Source organism: Littorina saxatilis, unplaced genomic scaffold (genome assembly GCF_037325665.1).
Source record: "Littorina saxatilis isolate snail1 unplaced genomic scaffold, US_GU_Lsax_2.0 scaffold_667, whole genome shotgun sequence".
Classification (NCBI taxonomy): Eukaryota; Metazoa; Mollusca; class Gastropoda; order Littorinimorpha; family Littorinidae; genus Littorina; species Littorina saxatilis.
In genome coordinates, this window is record NW_027128329.1 from 17,943 (window position 1) to 25,261 (window position 7,319).

At 36.2% G+C, this 7,319-nt stretch overlaps 1 long non-coding RNA gene across 1 annotated transcript; it reads left to right on the top strand.

Moving 5' to 3' along the window:
* On the top strand, window positions 1-4,159 carry LOC138956695 (uncharacterized). The gene is made up of 2 exons (XR_011452756.1): window positions 1-2,536; window positions 2,782-4,159. It is a non-coding gene; the product is annotated as an uncharacterized lncRNA (long non-coding RNA).
* The last annotated feature ends 3,160 nt before the right edge of the window (window positions 4,160-7,319 follow it).

Consider the following 7,319-nt stretch of genomic DNA (forward strand, 5'->3'; position numbering starts at 1 on the left):
GTCAAGAGTACAACAGAGCGTCGAGTGCCTGTATCACGAGTTGGTCACAAAACTAGCCTTGTAAAGGCAACCATTCTACATGCACCTCAATCAAACCTGTTCTAATCTGTTCAAAATAAGTTGATTTCAATATGCATGTCTTCTTGTGTTCAAATCTGTGTCTGTTGAGTTATATATCTGTGGATTAGTTCGAAAAAGTCGGTTGTCGGCGAAACGCGAAACGTGACACAATTCACACACTACACTTTGAAGCTGCATGTTCGCTTTACCAGAGACAATTTGAAACTGAATCAATCATATCATGTTATGAAAGACAAAACAGTTCAATGCAGGTTTACTGTCAGGACGAACGAATGACCGGCGATGTGTATAATTGCGTTCAAAGGACGGCTGTTTGCGCGTAACCGTCGCGTTAGTTTTTCGTACCGAGTTCGTCTTCATTTTAACAACGAGTTGGAAGTCTCGCGTAGGTGGGAAACAGCATGATTTTAAAGCTTCTGTCGCTGCCTTCATTTCGGCATAGGACTTTAAGCGGTTTCTTGATTCCACTCTATATAGCAGTCCAAGGGAAAAATAATTGAAAACCGCGTAAATGTTATGTTACGCGCATGCAACAAAAAACGATCCCTCACTAGGACGTGAACGAGATTTTGCGTAAGCGGCGGCCATTTTGAATATTGTTTACAAAAGAGCTGGTCACATGCTGTTTTGGTCGAAGCATTGATGGATCATTGTGGCGAAAAAGCATGAGGTAAGTTTTGCTGTTTATGGTTACGTTCATGCAGTTTTGTCAGTGAAAGACATGAAATGCAAGTAAAGTGACCAAAATACATTATCATTTTTATGAACAACGGCATGAACGTGAAAACAGTGTTAGCAGGGGTTATCTTAGTCGCATTTGGAATTGTGGAAAATGTTTGTTGATTTGTTATGAGCACATGTTTGTGAGTGACCATGCTTACTTTTGGTGTTACTGTTTTTAATGTTACATGCGTGAATATGTTTGCTTTAGGAGAATGATTTTTACATGTTTTTTAGCGAGAAGACCAATTTTGGACGTAGTGTTGTGAGATCTCGAAGGATTAAAAAAAATTGTTACGAGTTACCATTTTTTTACCATCTTGACGCGTGATTGTAACTTAACACGAAAGTACATATCGTTAACGTTACGTACAAGCAAGTGCTGCATTCATTTTAGATCGGGGAAATTTTAAAGGAAAACAAATATGCAATAATCTGAACATTTGCATTCTCGATGAATGTGGATGGCCCTGGTACGATCTTAAACCCAAGTTTGAATGTTCTGTTCGTACGTAACCTAACGCAATCACAGTGACAACATGCCCGTGTAAAGTTACATGCTAACTATCACCTTGTTGATGGAAACTGAATCTGCAAGTACCTGTCTGATTTTTCAAGATGATGCGTTTTGAATGGCGATCTTTAACTTCAGTTTGTGTTTTCGCCTGCACAAGGGATGTTTTAGTGATATATGTGTTTGTATGTAACTTTACTCCACAAAGAGTGGTGTTAAGTTACACTCATGTATTTTTCATCACACAAGTTTGGTATAGCAAAATCTATTGAATAGGACCTTTTTAATACAAATGAATTGTTTGCTTCATGGTAACATTTGAATTATAATTGTGCATTATGTTACATGCAGTAAAAACGTGCATGCAAGTAACTTAACACGACAAATGCATGTTATGTACCTGCAGTCATACTGACATTTTCAAATGGCATTGCTAAGATGAACTCAGGATTTCATTGACTGGTTCAATCCCACTTTGAAAGGTGACTGGATGGAAACAGTCAACAATTTTGCTTTTCAAACTGTTTAATGCTTCAAAATAGATTAAAGGTGTTTGCATGTAACATGACACCATAGGTTTTGTGTAAAGTTACTTTCAAACGTATCTTGAAGAATTTCACATTTTTGTGCACACTAATTGCACACTATAATGTTCAAAGAGTGGATCATTTAGTACAAGCATTTTTTTTAAACATGTGTTTGAATGTCACATAACACAAACATAATCATAGACTAAGGGATTATTCGGTGTTAAGTTACATGTATGAGTAAAAATTGCCGTCAACATAGTTTATTATCTTTTCTTTCTTTTCTGTGGATGCTTTTTTTTTAAGGCTGCTTAACAACCAAGATATGGTTTAATGCAGGTCAACAAACAAACAAAAACCCACTTAATCTATTGCTTGAATGTAACTTTACTCGGTAAAAACAAAAATTCACAAAGAAGGTGAGTGTTTTCAGACTAAGAGTGAATAATTATGTATTAGGATGAGTTTTAACAGTATGTGTTTGAATCACAATGTAACATAACACACACATGATCAACAGCATTAGGAATGCTATTTCAGGACACAAAAAAGTTTGTTTCATCGGTCCAGCATTTAATTTTTTTTAAATTTTCTTCCTTCCCTGGACACTATCAACTGAGACAACATCCAGTGAAGTTTGCAGAACAGAGTGGTGTGGACTCAGCTGACAATACTGTGACCTGCATTTCCAGGGGTAAGAGTACAAGGACTTCAATACATTCAGGAAGAAATTGTGAGAATTGAGGCACTGGGGATTTATCTTTTTTGTTTGTTTTAGTACCGATGATACTAGTTTTTGTTTAAATGTACACGAATATATTAACATGCATGGTAATTTATGTTTAATTCAATCAAATTGATGATTTTCATGAGATTAGTTATGTGGAACTGGTACGCTTTGAATATCACCTCGGAATTTCTTGTTATTTTGTGTTGCAGATTCAAGCCCTCATTGGTGATGGTGCAGAAGTACATTTCCTGAAGAAACAGCGTGAAAGCAAACAGACTTCTATGTGTGGCCCTTTGTTCCCATGCACTAAGATTTCTGAAGCTGTACTGTTGTCATGTATTTGTTTAGCATGAGGTCAACCAGCCTAGATGCATTCCCTCCATAATAAAAAAAAAACAATAAAAAATAATACGAGTGGGTGGAACGCTGTTTTGTTAATATTTCAAAACTGTCATTGATTTTCATGTATGCAGAGGCTCTTCTATTCCATCTGTCAGTGCCACATCTGTGGTTAGCAGCTTCATGTTTGTTTTTGAGTTCATGTTGTGCTGTTGTCTAGTTACAATCTGAAAGATAGGAAAGGCTGGTTGGTAGCAAAGTTTGGTTGGTAGGACATTTTTGGTTGTTGCCCAATGTTTTGTCTAACATTTGCTGTTTTGTTTGAGTATTTCTCTTTTGATTACTAAGGTGTAGCTGAAGTAATAACAAAAGTTGAATGGATATGTTTGCCTTTCCCTTATTCGGGATATTTTGTTTGTTGCCTAAAACTGGCTCTGAATCCACTTAAATTCAATTATTTCACTGTCTTAAGCACTCAATAGGTCATTCAATATTAAGAGAATGTTTTCTTCAATTACTAGTACGATTTAAGTGATTAAGAGGCTGTATAACAATTATTTCACCTTCAAATAGCACTAGTTGGTGTAAAGTTACTTGCATACGTCTTTTCTTGTTATTTATTCTTTCCCTTTATCACTTGGACTCACATTTTTGGATGTGAAATATGTTTATATCTATGTATTTACTTGTAGAACATTTAATTCTGGATGGATTTCTTTTTCTGGTGAAAAATGGGTAAGAAAAAGGATAGGTCACAGTGTTATGTTACATGCATGTATTGCTAGGTTTTCTATTTTATACATTAAAACGAGTAAAACAATTGTTGGGATACTTTAACCTTAATTAATACTTTAACTGAAGTATTTCATACCTTGACAATGTAGGAGCCTTTACTACAGTACATTTACTTAGTCATTTTACCTTGAAATTAGGAACGCCTGATGTTGTAAATGCATGGTACATTATAACATAATTCAGAAATTGGAAAAATGAACTTTTTCTTCTTACAATTAAATATAAAGATAAGGCTTAACATATTTGAAGACTTTTTGTTTGTTTATTTTACTTAAATATGTTACTTTTTTAACATTGTGAGTCAAATGTTCTGCTTTGTGTAAAGTTACGTACATGCAACAGTTACATGCAGTTTTCAATACTGTATCAGACTAGAACACTGTTGTTATGATTTAATCATTGAAAGTACACTTGTAGCAGGCTGTTAAAGTTAAATAAAGACCTGGAATTAAACTGGATTTGTTTTAAGTTGATGTTGATTGAAAGGGTCACGGTGTTACCGTTACATGCAAACCAAATACATTTTCTTCAAATACTACTCAGTAAATAGCCCATTTAAAATTTCTTTTGGTAGGAAGTATCAAGATAACTATATGCTCCAATTTAAGTAAAAAAGATTGTTTTATGACAAAATTATATTTGTCATGCTCATGTCACAGAGACTGGACACTATTCTGTACTCTTGACCATATCGGACCCCATTGCTACGATTACAACACAATAGCGTTTATATAGCTATTCTGACATTACATTCTGTGTTAAAATCATGTTTTTGTCAGCAGCAAGAACCAGAATGGTCCATGTCGTTGATTGCAGACGACGGTTCCCTTTCCGCATGAAGCCACGGAAATAACCGAACATTGAAAAACCCACGGACATGTATTACGGAGAAAACTCGGGATAACCGGATGTTTAGCATTACGTCAATATGCTGGGAATCATATGACGTCATGACGTATCATGCTTGCCTACGTAGATTGTATACATGTTCGAAAGTCTGACTTCTGTTGTGATCGCGTGGTGAAGACTGCGGTAAATCTGTAGATGATAAGAGAACAAGGATTGTCTCAGAAGAAACGACTAAATGTTTCAGACCGGTAACTTCATTTCAACATTGCACTATATAATGGACGTTCTATGTGACAGGAGAGTTTGCTGATTTTGTGTTAAACATTGGAGAGATCGTCTGCTACAATCAGAGATAGGTCGCTTCAGATTGCAGCTTCTGGAAATTTGCAAGGTTTGTTGCCTGTTAAAGAACTGGATTTTACACGTAATGTATGTCATGTACAGTAAGCAACAACAAAAACACACACAAAGCAAATGGCATCGTCTGTCGACTTGTCACAGAAAGAAACCTGGCGAGGTACATGCGTGTACTTCATACACGTCAGCCATTGTTGTTACAGTTTTGAGTCAACATTGTACGTATTCTTCCGCAACAGGGTCCAATCGTCTGGGTTTCAAATGTTCTAAAAATAAATTCTAGTGTTGATTATTTTTTAGCCCTCTTTATTCTTACTTCTGTGGGAATGTCGGGTGGAAGGACAAGGATATATAGCACAGGCAGAGGAGCATACAAAATAAGACACCAAAGACAGAGGTTGCTTTAACTTATCTTAACTTAACTTTTATTGAAGCAAAATGTAACTAAAATTAACCACTCAGTTAGCTTATCTAAAGCATAAATATTCCACAACAGTTTAGCTAAATTTGGTTGCAACTAGAAACAATGCTATAAGTTATAAAATAGAAAGAATAAACAGAACTCTAATACAAGAAATAGCAATGCTTACATCTAACCAGAAATACCAATTATGAATTCTGATATCTACCAGTACCAGAATCAGAAACAAAATATGTATTTAGTGTAATTAAAAGGTGATTATTCTGTAGCAACTATAATTTCTGGTGTGAACCAGAAATATTTAAAAAGTAATTATTCTGGTAGTAACCAGAAAGCAGTGAAAAAAAAGGATTATTCTTATTCTGGTAGCAACCAGAAAGCAGTGTAAAGAAGAAGGCACTAAAAAGAAAAGAAAATGCAATTATAAACAACATGCCTTCTAAGTTACACATGACATAATACAAAGCATAAATCAATGAATGTATCATTTGTCAAAATAATCATGACAAATATAGACAAGTAACAATACAGCCAAAATCCTGCAGACACAGCATTCTCTGAAAGAGAATCCACAGTGAGTTAAACAACTCCACAACAGCTAATGTCAAGGGAAGTAACCAACATCTTCCCTTAGGCCTAAGCCTTGCATAGGAAAATGCTCTACATAAATTAACCAACTGCATGAACCGCAACTGCAAAATAATTCTTATTATTAAGCGTGTTCATCGCCATGAAGACAAATCATCGAGTTGAATAATAACGACAAGAATAAGAAAGATAACTCAGGCATGGGGTAAGCGCAAGCTCTCATGCTTCAAAATGAAGCGTTAGACAACAGTCTATTACTTTACAGGGAAATGCGATTAAATCATATCGCTTTAGATTAAAAGTCAGCTATGCACCTATGCAACTGCACAAAATGTTAGGTTTTTATCAGTCGCAAAGTTCTTCTGTAGGCAAGCGCCTTTAAAGTGCAACATGGGAATTAATAGTTGAAATTGTGCATCCTGTAGACAATATCTTCCTATTGTCTGAGATCTTAACTCAGAAGAGCTCTATCATTCTCATGCCTGAATTCAAAGGAATGATAATCAAAACTCATAAGATTATGTACAGGTAAAAGGGTAATACAAATGAAGACTAGCAAAATATCAGAGTATGAAAATGCATGTGACAAACAGAGTAGAACCAGTAGAGTGACACAGGACAGAATACATAACATGACTGGCTCACACAAAGCCAGACAAAAGACAGGGAAGGTAAGCCATGTAATGTGTATCAGGGGCGGACCTAGGGGAATGGGGGCGCTCTGACATCATTACACGGGGGACGCCGGTCAAAATGGCGGACACTACAATCTTACATCAGCCAATTAACCGTCAACGACATACGGCTTGAAATGCAGCAACATGATCAAACACATGAAAAGTAACGCATCACTAAACGTCATAAAGCATGTCATATCGTACACTTCGCCTACAAAGTTACAGTTACAGTACTGGAACCAAAGAGCGATCCTCAGCGAAGCGAAAACTGAGAACTTCTTTGTTCCTCAACAAACTGGCTACGAAGCGGAACTCCGTCCAGCAAAGTATTCAAATCCCTTCTCATCGAAAACTGAAATCTGAGAAAAGGTTTGACTTACCTTACCGGACTTCATCGTTATAAAACTGTCCTTGTAAAAAAGGAGATCTAACATAGGTCTACTCGACTTAAACATAGTGGGACAAGCTTTCCATCGAGTTCACTACCCAAAATATATGTGTTAACCATAATTCCCGTTCATCAATTGTAGGGGTTTCTGCGCCTAAATCGTAAATAGGTAGCTTTACGGGCCAATGGCACTGGGGGCTTAACTTTGGGCTTTTAACCGACTACTACTCAGACTCTACTGATCTCCAGAAATAATATGTGATGAAAATGAGAAAAAGATCGCAACGATACACATGGGTCTTCTCGACATAAAATATTGCGAGACAGGCTTTT